We start from the raw sequence: 15,356 nt of genomic DNA on the forward strand, positions 1-15,356 counted from the left end.
AAGTCTAAGCACAGGTTTTGTTTTTGGATGTGTTTGCCTTGTTTGTTTTTCCTTCTGTAGCTCAACTGAACATTTTAGTGACTAACCGTGAACTTGAATATGCCTCAGCGGGAAAAAGGGGTAGCAGACGTACAGTGTGAGTAGCTATTAAGGGGCAATTTTGGTGTCAAGGATGACTGGATGTGTGCTCAGACTAGGTTAAAAGCAGGGAGGGGAAAAATAGCACAGCTGCATTTGGAGATTCAGAAACACCTCTTTTTTTCTTCTCTGGTTTAGCGTCATGGACAAAAACGTACAGGAGGAATTAATGAAATAATCAACTATGTAGGTCGAATGGCAACAGTTCAGTAACTTGACTGGGCATAAAAAGATTACCGTCGAGAGGCAAGTCTCTAAGAGGTAAATATTGGTTACGGTTCAACAGTCTGCAACAAATTGTGTCTACAAATTGTGGACTAATATCACATTTATGTTTCTCAGTGGAAAAATGCAAAGACTTAGAATATTCCATCATCTACAGTGCAGATTATCATCAAAACACTCAGACAATCTGGAGACATCTCTTTGCACAAAGGACACAGCTGAAAATCAATATTGGATGTCCGTGATCTTTGGGTCCTCAGGCGGCACTGCATTAAAAACAGGCCTGATTCTGTCATGAAAACCGCTGCGAGCCCTCAGGGACACCTCCAGAAATCCTTGTCTGTGAAAACAGTGTGCCGTGCCATCCACAAATGCAGTTTAAAGCTCTGTCATACACAGAAGAAGCCGTAGGTGACCGTGATCCAGATGTGCTGCTGGCTTCCATTTAAAATGGACTCAGGCAAGTGTTCTGTGGTCAGGTGAACTGAAATTTGAAATTCTTTTCGGAAATCATGGATGTGGTTTCGTCCAATCTGAAGAGTTGAGGAACCACCCGGTTTGTTGTCAGCACTCGGTTCAATAGCCTGCATCTCTGATGGTATGAGGTTGCATTAGTGCCTATATAACTTGAAATGTGCACATCTGGAAAGGAACCATAAATGCTGAAATGTATTTACAGGCTGTAGAGCAACATGCTCCCATCCAGACTAGGTCTTTGTCAGGAGGGCCTTACATATTTCAACAAGACGGTGTTAAACCACATACTGCATCTACTACAACAGCAGTGAAAGCATTTGTTACATCAAGATACACAAAATACAACAAATAAGACCCAGTACTGTTGATGAGCTGGAATCATTGATCAGACAAGAATCTCCCAAAGGTCCAGAAACTGGTCTCCTCAGTTCCCAGATGGTTACAGGCTTTTATTTAGATAAGAGAGGATGCTACACAAACATGGCTCTGTCCCAACCTTTTGTGGCACGTCGCTGCCATCATATTAAATACGAGCTAATATTTTTCATGACATGGTAAAATGTCTCTTTCACCATTTTATATTTTTTTTTCTATTTTCTGTTGTGAATAAAATGTTGGTTTATGAGATTTGCAAATTATTGCATGATGTTTTTATCTAAATTTCACAGTGCCCCAATCTTTGGGGAATTCGGGTGGTACTCGAGGCTCGCGCTACTCCATGCTATGACTGACATAATATCAGATTTTCATTTCCCAATTATTGTGGCCAAAGGAATTGGAATAGATTTTTTTTTAAGAAATAATGCCTTTGGTGAAAATCATCTTTAACATCTATTGCATGCTTTGTCCTTTACTCTTGCAAAGTAACACTCTAAATAAGTGTGTCATGAGATGTAGAGAGTTAACCAGAACTCGACAACTGCCTATATTTGAAAAACAAACAAAAAAAAAGAATGTAATATTAAGTTATGGAGAGTGAAACAGCTAAAAAAGTGAACTTCTGGACAAAAGAATTTCAGCCATCAATAACATGTCACTGTAAAAATCTGCATATTTTGCAGCAACTGTTTTCATTAGTTTTTCCGACCCCAGGCTTTTGTACCATTTAAAGGCCATCATACCCTTAGCTATGAGTAGGGTTAATGATTTAATGATGGCTTCATCTTCATGTGCACTATCCATGTCTGCTTTTATTATATTACTTGTATTATTGTCTGAAAAAGCATTCAATGGTCTGAATCTCTTGCCCGTCATTGATTATTTGAAATCCTCTGTAATATGATATAATAATGTCAACTATATAATATATTGCCATAACTGGGGAGATGGGGAGAAGACAATACTGTCAAGTATAAAGCCATGATAACTCAGCTTTATCAACACAAAGCCTTTAACAGTTACCATTACAGTTACCAAAATGATAGCTGCAAAGGTGGGTGACCAGGTTAGACTTATTGCCCCCTCTGGAGCTAATAGTTGATCAGCATTCAAACTCCAAATAACTCCCTCAGTGCTGATGTAACTTTTTTTGTTTGCAAGTAGAGCAACTCGCTTTCATCTGTAATTTCCAACATGGTTTTGAGCAGCATCACACACAAGGCTCAATCTTGGCTAGCAACGATTGACAGGCAGCAATGAACTGTTAACTCCTCATCTCTTCTCTCACATTCAGTGATTGTTGGCGACCAGCTTAGGGTGCAATACATGTGCCGCCCCCTGCTAAGTTTGGGTTTCAGCCAGCTAGTAATAGAACTTTTTATTTAATCATATGCCTGTTTCTAACGCATCACTGGGGAATTTAGCTTTTTTTTTGTTTGTTTTGCTCTTTGGCTCTCCCTACAGTTGTAGGATGTAATGTTGCTGTGATAAAAACAAGCCTATGTCTGAGCTCTGCACATACAGCTATGCATGTGAATGTGTTGTCATGCTTTCAGAGGCTAACAAAATACATCTCTTGAAGCCTCCAATAATGTCAAGAGACAATGTAATGTAATGCAGCATGACCTAACAATAAGACTGCACATTTTTATATACTAAGATATATGGGATGAAAATTTTTTGCCGTGTGTGTTTCTTACACATTACATGAGAAGAGCTTATTGTGATATTAGTCTGAAACCGAACTGAGGTGGCAAAATGAGGCTTCATTTAACAAGAAGCCAACTCCGCATCTGTCTGTTAACCTAATTTTTTCTTTTTTCTTTCTCTTAGCTGCCTGCAGCAGAAAAATCTAATCTGATGTTTATTGATGTTTATTCTTGTCCCATGTCTTGCTCGTACTCTTTATCTCTTCGTGCTCACTTACTTTTATAGCGTTGTCCTGTGTCTTCTAGCTGCATCTGCCACAGGACTTGTAGTTTTTTTTAAAACCTTTATTTATAATGTGTGTCTTTTTTTCTTCCTCGACGTTTTTTGGAATAGCAACAATGTCCTTTTTTCAGTCCCAAATACAGTGGCTTAAGCTCCTTGACGCAGCTGTCAACAGTTTGGGTCCCAGGTTGGGGCCCTAACCTGCACGTCCTTCATTTCTCTCTCATTGTTTGCCCTCATTTCCTGTCAAGCAGCTTACCAATAAAGGCCACTAGCGCCGGAAAAAATCCATGGACAAAAATAAACTGTGTTTGGTGCGTTATATAGCACTGTAAAGCAAAGCGGCTTCATTGCAAGCTGAAAACCAAAGAAGTGCAGTAGCTCAGCCCCTGGGCACTTTAGGGAAGTTTCAGCCCTGGGAATGTGCCTTACAAAGATTGGTGTCATTAGTATTTTTTTTTTTTTAATATCTTAGCAGCAGCCAGAAAAATACCCAACATATTCTTGATCCCAATTTTTCCCATGCTGTATACATTTGGTCAGGAGCATCAGTTTTAAGCATAAAAGGTACTGATCTACAGCTGCGTCGTGCTTGGTGCAGACCTAAAACATCGAACAATGTTAACTGTTGGAATGCAACTTTTAAACTGTACAAGACTGAAGAAGCTTGTATCATATGACCACAAAAGCTGAGCTTTGTACCGTTGTTGACTGTCACAACTTATTGGTAAATTAAAAAAATTGGCTGTTCAGCATGTGAGGCTGTAAAAACTGCATTTGTTTTCCTAATATGCAAAGACTGTTCGTAAAGAAAATGTGCATTCAGTGGCTGCCATATCTAATAAGATGTGCGTTGTTGTATAGAATAAGAATGGATGAATATGTTGTTGTTCTCTATATCACCCTTCAGAAAGCATTTTTTTCTTAAAAAGCCCTGTAAGTAACCAGCAGGCATTTAAAAAGCCCGTTCAGGATTTTCCGGTCCAACACAGCAGGTTCCATGTTTTTGTTTCCTCAGCTGCAACAGAGCTGCTTGCACAAAGGAGAGTTAAATTTGCTCTTTCATCTGCACTTCAACAAACCAGCATTGTCTTGTTTTTAGTTTATTTCGATCTTATCCCTTTCTAACTGAATTTACCACCCAATCTAACACTGCTAAACTGTTCTTAAATGTTTGAGTCGCTTTTAAGGAAAATACCGGAGGCTCCTTCCCGAAGCATCAAAACCCCTGTGTAATAAAACAATTTTTTTTAAATCCCTGGGAATTAATGAGCAGTCAGTGAAAAATGATTTAGACACATTGCTTTGCTGCCAGCTGTTGATCTGTAAGTCTTCAGCTGTCTGCCCCTCCGTTAGTCTGTCAGTTCCTCCAGTGCTAGTTCTGTCAGGATGTCTTGACAACTACTGGCTAGATTACCATGGATTTTTTTGTGGATATTCATCTTAGTTAGAGGCTAGTTTAGGTGGCCACTGCATCACCATCTAGTGCATCTTAAAAGTTTGGTCTGTTCAGAGATTAGAAATAAGATGATTTCTATGAAAATCGTTCTGGGAATTTAAGGACTAATTTCCTTTTACTTTCCTATTACTCTGCTGTTTCATAGGTGACTTTGTGCAATATACCTCATACTATTGAAAATATATCTATTTACATCTCCGGAATATGTCAGACTTGTTCCATATTTCATGTTTATTGAAAACAGGGTTAGATGGTTTCAAATAATGGTTTCAGATTTGTTCTGTTCGTCTGAAGCTGTCGGAACTGATTTTTCAATAACATATATTTTTTTAATAAGGCACCATTTCTTTTGCATAAGAAATTTAGAAAATACTATGCCCATAAAGTTATTTGGTACAAGGTTTCACAATCGTATATAAATTGTAATGGAATAAATGAAAAGTAACATCTCTTTCCTGATTTTCGTACAGCAGCATTGGAATGAAAGCTGAAACTACTCTATGCAAGAATATTAACCAAGCAGTCTTTGTCATAAAACTGAGGGAAGGACAGACTGACCTTTGACCACCGGATGGTGGCAGCAGTCCTTCCTCTTGTCAGAGCCATAACAGCAGGGAAATGCCACTGTCAGTTATTGTTCTGTAGCGATTATGACCTATGAAATCCATTCTCTCAGTTTGAAGACATTCTGTCAGGGAAGAAAAGACCCAAACTCAAATCTTTTCTGCCCATTTTTAGACAGGGAGCATCTGACAGCAAATGGCTCTGTGGCCTCTTCACAGATGAGACGTCCATCTGTCCTTGGACTTCTTACTCTCTTTCACAGTGGCTTCATTTTCTTTATACTACTTTGAAATTACCTTTACTTCTGTCATTTTGATCATTGCTAGATTTGAGGCGAGACTGCCACAATGTAGTCGCAGGCATCAGTGCACCTTATTGTAACAGTGTCTGTTCCTGTAGTCACCTGAACATTTTTAATTATTTTCGATGAATGGAAATAAAGATCTCGTTCTTGTTATGTTTCTATTCATGCAGACACGAATGGTACACTTTTCTCCTTTGTACTATTACAGAGAGATTATAATGCACTTTTCTACTAAGGCAGACACACATTAGCCACAATGGTACATGGTGGGATTGCAGCTTGCTGTGTCTGAGGCTGCGTAGCTAGAGACTATTTAAGAGTGCCCATGATGACATCTGTCCACCACCAAAAGTACTGTAGCTGCATAGGGGGCGGGGGCATGCAAATGTCAGAACTGGACCATTAGAAATGGAATAATGTGTTAAGTTATTGTTTACATCATTCAAGTACCCCCTGTGAGCATTGTTTACTTGGGAAAGGAAGCACCATGGGAAGAAGGGAAGCTGGCAAAGACTGGCTTTTGGTTGGATGCCATTTTGACACACTACAGAAACCTGGCTGCGATAGGAGGGTCATGTTAGCGTTAATGAATCAACTCCCTCAGCTATTGTTAAATCATGGTTACTTATCAGTCCTAGACCCAAGATTAGTTTTAACTCTTTGTAATCTCTGACTCTGAGTTGTTCCCACCCAAAGTGGAAATCACAAAGACCTCTTCTATTTGCTAATATGTATCGTCCACCTGGCCCTTATTCTGAGTTTCTGTCTGAATTCTCAGAGTTTTTGTCTCAGTCACTGCAGAGTACAGATAAAGACATTGTAGTGGGTGACTTTTATATTCATGTAGATGTTGAAAATAAATATTACCTTTAATTCTATATTAGATTCGATAGGATTTTCTCAAAGTGTACACAGGCCTACTCATTCTCTTAATCATACTCTTGATCTTCTACTGACTTATGGCATTAAGAGTGGACAATTAACTGTAACTATTCCTCATAACCCTGTCTTATCTGACCATTTTTTGATAACTCTTGAGTTTACATTCCTTGACTACACAGGATCTGAAAAGAAATGTATTTATAGTAGGTGTCTCATTAGAGATGATTTCATGAGCTTCTTTACCAATAAAATATTTTTTATTAGAGAGAAGATTCATGGAATCCTTCCCACTATTATCACTGATGTATCATCAAGCACAGCAGCTTTAGAAGTATCTTTAGAACCTGATTTGTATTTAGACTGTTTTTGTCCAGTCAAACTCTCTGAGCTAACAACAATAGTCACTTCTAAACCATCAACTTGTATTTTAGATCCAATCCCAACCAGAGAGTTTAAGGACATTTTCCCCTTAATCGACATTTCCATATTGGATTTGATCAATCTGTCTTTGTTGACAGGCTATGTATCACAGAGTTTTCAGGTTGCTTAACTTAAAAAAACCTACTCTTGATCCAGGAGTGTTAGCTAATTATCAACCTATATTCAATCACCCTTTTATCTCTAATGTTCTTGAGAAAATTGTTGCAGCTCAACTTTGTGATCATTTATAGAAATAATCTGTTTGAAGAGTTTCAGTCAGGATTCAGAATGCATCATAGCACAGAAACAGCACTGGTGAAAGTTACCAATCATCTCCTCTTAGCCTCTGATAGCAGACATGTGTCTGTGCTTGTCCTGTTGGATCTCAATGCTGTATTTGATATGATCGATCACAACATTTTATTACAGAGACTTCAACATGTTCGTGGGATTAAAGGAACTGCATTAAGCTGGTTTAAGTCATATTTATCTGACAGATTCCAGTTTGTTCTTGTAAATGAAGAATCTTCCTTGCATACCAGAGTAAGTTATGGAGTTCCTGAGGGATCTGTGCTTAGACCAATTCTTTTCACTTTATACATGCTTCCATTAGACTTCTTATTAGACAGCATGGCATGAATTTCCATTGCTATGCTGATGATACTCAGCTGTACTTGTGAAACCAGATGGAACCAATAGGTTGCTTAGACTAAAAGCACATCTTAAAGACATAAAGACCTGGGGCCTCATGTACAAAGACTTGCGTGGATTTCCTACTGAAACATGGCGTACGCTCAAACACAAATGACCTCCAACGTCGGATGTATGAATCTGTGCGCACGCATCAATCCAAGCACATTTCGTTTGTACATCCCAATCAACGTGGAATTGAGCGCACATGTCGGAGCACCCGAGTCCTCCCTGTCCACGCCCCCACTTAAATACTCAAATCATATTTAAATGAGCCCTGCACCTGCGATTCCCCTCTGTGTACGGTCAGAAAATAGAGAAAAAAGACTGAATAAGATGGGAAAAAAGAAGAACTTCACGGAAAGCGAGATGTTGGTGCTACTTTCTGAAGTGGAGGCCCGACAAAATGTGTTCTTTGGCACGCTGTCCTCCGGCATAAGCAGCAAACGCAAGAGGAGTGGGTGGGAGAGTCTGAGGCTGTCAATGCTGTGGGGTCTGAGAAGCCTCACAAGCAGAGGTGAAGAAGAAGTGGTCCGACATTAAGGTGGATGTGAAGCGGAGACTGGCTGCCCACCGCTGCAGTGTGGCCAAAACAGGCGGGTGGGGGGGTGACCGACTCTGTTTGAACAGAGAGTTGGGGCAACTATGGGTGACACTGTTCTCTCTGGGGTGGTGGGAGCTCATGTGGGTGACTGATTACCCCCAAGCTAAATACCCATGTTTTTGTGTAACTCACAACAACATGGTCATACAGTAACGTGCAGAAGTGCGCCGGGGAAAAGGTGAGGCTGATTGAGACATTTCACACTTTACGCGCGGGGTTATTAACATTTGCCCACAGAGACGATCAGGGGCTTGTTAGAAAGATCTTAAGCTGAAGTTCAACCAGCGAAAAATAGCAAGAAACTAACTTTAACCACCGACTATGATGCTGTGAAGACGGGATAGAAATTGGGGGCGCACATGCTCAATGCGGGGAATAATATTAGGACAATTACAAGAATAAAGTTACTCACCAAGAAGCCAGCCATCATGCACAATGCCACCCTGTATGTCTGTTCCCAACGATGCTGTTACTCAGAATGTGTGAATCATGCGTTGAACCACGGCACCTCGCCACAATGTTGGTTAATTGCATTTACTCATCACATATGATCTGTACATCGATCGAATGAAAATGTTTCCTGTTAACACACAAATTCATCATGTGATTGTGCTTTTATAGCAATGTGTGCGCAGTCGATAGCTCCGATTACAAAACCGGCTCTCGCTTCAAATTGAGCTTTAATGTTGGCCTGTTGGGAATTTGATATACGTGGCTGAGATGCAGATAATTCTGTCCCACGCGGCTGGCATGGCTCGGCTCAGGGTAGACTGGCACAGTCCCAATCGGTTGGCCAGCTCCCTCTGGAATGCTCCGGTTGGAACCCCAGTGTGCACATCACCTGTGAGCACAGGCAGCGCATGCCTCCTCGCTGTGTTGCGCTCCAACGCCGGCCGCAGCTCTGCGCAAAGTTCTAGGAGGATTTCCCTCAAAACTCAGTCGCCATCATGTGCCAGCAAATCCTCTCTGTTGTAGTGAACACACGCTCTCTTCGAATTGCACCATTTGCAAAGTCTTCTAATACTGCTAAAGCAGCCATTGTTTTTAATGGAATGCATTGCACCATTTTGCGCTGCTTTTATATCCGCTCGTGTAAATGGAGACACATGGGTGTATTAATGGTTTCTCAGTATTAATTGTTCATCTATCTCAAATGTGCACATCACTGTATGAGGACTAATTGTTTTCACATTTATTTATTATAACAGTTTCCCAACATCACCTTAGGTGTCGCCAAAGAATCAGCAGCTGTAGAAAAGTGCGTACGCCAGCCCTGAAGCTGCCGTGAGGCACCGCACATTTCCACGGTCTTTTCGTTCTTGATACATCTGATCGTGGACGTGAAAAGGTGCGTACGCCACTATTTTGTGCGTACGCACCCTTTGTACATGAGGCCCCTGGAAGATAAAAAAGGTCAGACAAAACGGAAGTTGTTGCCTTTGAACCTGAGCGCTTCAGGGAGAAACTGTTGAGTTATATACGATAGAATTTCCTTAGCTTTTAGTACTACAGTGAGAAACCTTTGAGTTATTTTTGACCAGAATCCATCCTTTGGCGCACATATAGAACAGGTTTCTACTGCCTAGAATATTGCTTTCGTAATATTGCCAAAATTAGGTATTGGTATCCCTGGTCTGGTGTTATGGTGTTAGTTGTCCCCTCTTTCCTGTCCTCTCAAACCCCAGCTGATCGTGGAGGATGGCCATCCCTTCCTGAGTCTGGTTCCGTCAGAGGTTTCTTCTTTTCAAAAGACATTTTTTTTCTTTCCACAGTCGCCTCATGCACGCTCAGGATGGGGGGATTGGATCGAAAAGAAGTTGAAGCTATTTTTTTTTTTATTAGCTTTTAATGTATGAATTTAGCGTGTGTGTGTGGTTGTTTGTCTCGGTGTGGCCCTATGATGGACTGGCGGCCCGTCCAGGGTGTACCCTGCCTCTCGCCCGATGACCGCTGGGATAGGCTCCAGCCCCCCTGCGACCCGACCGACGGATTCAGCGGGTATAGAAAATGGATGGATGGATGGATAGATGAATTTGACTAATTTGGAATTTAATGAATTGAAGTTGATTGGATTATGATTGTATTAAAATTAATTGGATTCTAATTGGCTTGAATTCGATTGCATCATAAGTGCCTTGAGATGACATTTTTTGTAATTTGACGTAGTATAAATAAAATTTAATTGAACTGAATTTTTTTTGATTTATTTATTTAAACTCGAAAAATCATTGAGGGCCTGACCCTCATTTCCAATGATGTCGAGTAAAAAACAAACATATAAAATATAACAATATAAAAACATATACACAACATATATCATATAAAAAGTATTAAATAAACAAACTATGAATTAAAACAAGTACATGAATGTGATAAAAAACCTCTGAGCATTTCTTTAAAATGGTCTTGAGACATAAAAGTATCAAGACCCACCCTTTGTTGCATAGTGTTCCATGCTGAAGGTCCACAGATACTAAAAGCAGCTTTGCCCAGCTCAGTGCGGGCATACGGTACCTCCAGCAAATTGCTGTTACGGGTTTGGTATGGATTTGCATACCTAACTAAAAGAGAGGATATATAGAGTGGAAGCTTGTCAGTAAGGGCCTTATAAATAAACATAAATAAATGCATGTCCCTTCTTTGAGAAAGAATTGAACAACAATATAGGCCACGTATACCAGTACTCCCTGACTGCAGTGATCTCTTTAAGCAAGATAATGTGTGCTGCAACACTCCAAAAACTGCACAAGAACAGTTGGAGCAGCATTGCAAAGACTTAAAGCTGTTTATTTGGCTGCCAGATTCTCTAGATCTCAGTCTGATAGTGTGTCTAGAAAAACAAGTACCATCCATAATGCCTTTGCAATGTATAGAATTGAAAGGATCTGCTGCAAAGGATACCTTCAGAGGGTTTGTAGAGTCCACACCTTGATGAGTTTTTGCAGCATGGGGTTATATTAAAGAGGTGTTTTTAATGTTGGGGCTAACTATTTAATATAGCAATAGCTGGCATCCATACAGTGATAAACAGTAATTCACCCATTGTTTAGATGGCGATTATTGCTCTCAACCCAGAGGGATTTCACTAAGTTTCAGCCTATATTTGACTTGGCAGCTTGTTCTCAACTTGTCAGACTCTGCCATGGCTTGAAAGGAACTTTCCCCCAGAACCCTTTTGGAGCATCATGACACTCCACTTCACTCTGAATCAGACTAAACATCCCTCAACAACTCAGCATACTGACATTGTTAGAAAAGTAAGCATTCAGAAGCCATTCAGATGGTCAGATTAGGAGTCTATGGATTCTAATTATCTCGATGAACTCCTGCAGTGGAAAATACAGACTGTTGAAATTGAGACACAAATAAAAAGGGTTCTATTATAAAAATACTACATAAGTTACATCAGTACAGCCCAAATTTATATTGAAACACATGTTACATTAAACTCTGTACAAATTCATCTAAATTAGGCTGTCTTAAATCTATCTATTTTCCATCCAAGTAACAGATGATTTTTAGATTAGATGTACAACTTAAAGATTTAGTTTGTTAGTTGAGTGTTGTTTAAAACTGGCAGTTCATTTTATGTGCCAATAAAGGCAATGATAACATCCATTTTCAATCCTGATGTATAAATTAGTTTCGTTGGTAGGCCCCTCCATTCCAAGGCAGTATGTTTTGTACAGAACAAGGCAACATTTCCACCTTAAATGAGTTTCATAAAAGCTGCTGTAGTCTTCTCTTGTACCTTTAACCTGTGCTAAATTTGGTCCGGAGATATGATCAAGTCAGAGCTCATGAAAGGTCATAGTGGGGAAGTTTTTCTGGATTTCTTTTGGATATAGGACTATCCTCACTGGTTAACACTTTGCAAAAATAAGGGACACAAAATTTTAAGTAGTATCCAGGAAACTAACAAGAAATTAACATCTAGTGAAACATTATTCAATGAATTACTCCAACCGCTTTTTTTGTAAAGAATTATTAGTGAATGGTGAGTTAGGTAAGAAATTACTCAAACGTCAGTTAGTTTTTTTTTTTAGTGTGCTCCCCAACTAGTGATGTAGGATTATTGATTAAGTGATCACTAATCGATTCACAGAAATATTCATAAGCTAAGGATTATCTATTGACTCATTTTTTTTATTGAGTATCCTGTCTGAAGTCATTATGTCAAATCATTATGTGCAATATAATGAAGTACTCCATTAGCAGTTATGAGGGAAGTACTCAGTTATCAAGTTTTTCCTTATTCCTTTCTTACTCATTCAACTAATCATTAATTTATCATTAGCAACATTTAAAAATTTAGCAGCAGTTACCCATTAACTAATGGATATTTAGCTAACAGTAGTCATTTTGTCTCCGGTAATGACTAAAAATGTTGTGCCCCTTGTCATTACCAGTACCGGTAGTTGTTACTTCCCAATGCACTTGTGCTCCATTTCATTCTCTCTGTTCCATACGGACAGGGGGTATGTCGGTCATCCCAAGACATCTCTAATTATCTCACTGAACTTCTGCAGTGGAAAGGTTCAGCGATCACCGATCAAATTCAAGATGAGCTCCTATTTTTAATGATATAGCTACATGGCTGACTTTCAACATTTGATATTTTTCATAATATTGTGAAGAAAATTTATGCTTATGAGATCTCGAAATTGTTGCATTTGAGTTGTATTTTACATTGTGCACAGAGTCCCAACTGTCTTTTAGAACTGGAGTTGTAGTTCAGATAAGCAACCTGTTAAAGGAAAACATGCAGATACATAAAGCAGGGGGGATGAGACACTTATGGTGATGTATTTTCTGCTCATTGCTCACTTTAAATGTTGATCTAAGGTAGTAACCATCTGCTAATTGTGAATACAGCTTCATCATCCAGCTTCTCTGCCTGACTGTTATACATGAAGCTGTGGTTGGATGTAGTTATTGTTATCTTTTTGTCTTCAGAAAGTAATCTGCTGCAAACTTTGTTGCTGTAGGTATATCAAGGTGTTCCTCTATGATACTAAAGTGCCTTTTTGATAAATCAGCACACTACAGGAGCTCAGGAACACAGTATTGTCAATGCAACATTCAGCCAGCACACTCTTCACGACACACACACGTCTGCTGCATGTAGTCATTGACACCCATTAAAAGCGAATGTCACAGCCAGAATTGTAACAAGCAAAGCTGAGCCGCAGCTACAGTCACAAAGGGACAGCTGTGTCGTCTCAAGGCTGCAGCCATGATCACAGCTACAGTCTGTCTTGGCTTTAGTCGGTGACAGAGCTCCTCTAGTTTCTTTTTAATGCAGTGTTATGCCTGAGCAGCCACAGCTGATAGTGCACTGTAGTTACAATCAGGACCACTCTGCTAAGACACGCAAGAACAGATCATGTACACTGTTGGGCTGACCGTAAACAACTTACGTTTCTACTTGGAACTGAAATTTCTTTCACTGTATTTGTTTTGATGTTATTAGTAGAGATATTTGTTGTAGCTTTGAGGTAACTTTTCTGCTAATATATTATCTGCTGTTCTGACAGATGGCAGTCACTGAGATGACAACAGGCTCCTGGTATGAGTCGCTTGATTAGATTTATAGATTTAGTATAAAAATAGCTTTTTAAGCACATTTTGAGCCTTGAGATTTTTCACTCTACAAGTGTAGCTTTACGTGATTGACAGTTGGAAATAGAATTTAATGAAAAAAGATATATTAATGCTAAGCTTGTATGCAGTTCTTCAATTCATCCCATCTCAGACAAGCAGCTTTAGATTCTGTCTCCTCGCAAAGCTTTTTTGGAAAACCTGCTTTGCCAGCACAGAATATTCATAATCAAATATTAAACCTTGCAAGAAACATAATTTCTCAATTGTTGGAGATAGCTCCTTCTCAAATCCATCCTTACACGTTTGACCCCAAACTGGATCTGGATGATGAGAGTCGACGGAATCGGCAGCTATTTAAATCCTTTCAGACATCCACTGCTTTCCATCAATTTGATGGGAACTGCATGTGTTTGGTTCATGTCTGATTGAGCACCATTTTCAGTTTTTTGGGTTTTTTTCTTTAATGTGCAAAAGCTTAGGGCAGCAGTCTTGCAGTCAAACTTTGCTTTTAACATGCCACAAGTCTGAACTGCATAGTCACACAAAGGGTCTTAATTTGGCATAGGATCTGCTTTTCAGAGGACTCTGATGGACAATTGTATTAGTTAAATGACAGCATTGCTGACATGAGGGGAAATAAACAACACTATTTGCTACAGTGTCTTGGACTGTGCTTTATCTTCTTTTCTACAACAGTGGACAGCACAGAAATGGCGAAAGAGACAAATCTGCTGAATGTTATTCTCTTTTCTATGCCCCAGTTGTAGTTAATTTATCACGGAGACCTTAGTTTGACATTGTGAGCATGCTGTGCATTAAGCATAGCAGCATTTTGAAAAATCGTGATGATGGGAACAAACACTCGTGGTCACACCAGTTTAAAGCCTGATATTTTGACCTTACATCATTATTTGATGGTTTGGTCGCATTTAATATCAACCTCTAAAACTGTAACATTACATAGTGTGAAAATAAGGAAAAGCATAATAGAAACCCTGTGTATGCTTGCCATAATTCTGTAAAAGTTGGACCAATGTTTCTAGCAATTACTGTTGATGGAAGTCAGCCAAGTAGCATTGAGCCTGATTAGCTTGGTTTCTAATGGTTCTCCTTCTAGTTAGGGAGCTGAGATTTTTACTTTTGCCCTAATCTATGTTACTGATCTGTGTGTGTGCGTGTGTGTGTGTGTGTTTGTTTTTGTGAAAGAAAATTTGGGACATTTTTTCAACCGAACTGAGTCTTTTTGGTTTTGACCTGTTTTGTGTTACATATGTGGTATTAGTGTGATCATTTAAAACTGAATGCGTGAGTGAATTTATCATTTTCACAGACTCAAAATGATGTCAGAGTAGACATCCTAACCTTCCCTTGGTAGATCAGTTTTGAAGACAATTTTTGGCAGAGTTGTTGTTATCTCTCACACGGAGAGATAGGGAGACAATTGCAAGGTTTATTGTCAATATTTCTTTGGCGCTCGGGCCCCGGCGGAGGACATGCAAGCTGAACTGCTGTGAGCTTGAAAGTCCGGCATAGGGAGATAGATGCTGAATATCTTCCCCCCCCTTGGGACCCGAACCTGGTGGCGGAGTCGTACGAAGGAAGGAGATGTCGAGGACTTTGAGACACCGGGTGGAGATGGGGAGGTGGTGGGATGCAGCTTGCTGACAAACAGGTAGAGC

The sequence above is a fragment of the Odontesthes bonariensis genome, chromosome 5 (genome assembly GCF_027942865.1).
Source record: "Odontesthes bonariensis isolate fOdoBon6 chromosome 5, fOdoBon6.hap1, whole genome shotgun sequence".
Taxonomy (NCBI): Eukaryota; Metazoa; Chordata; class Actinopteri; order Atheriniformes; family Atherinopsidae; genus Odontesthes; species Odontesthes bonariensis.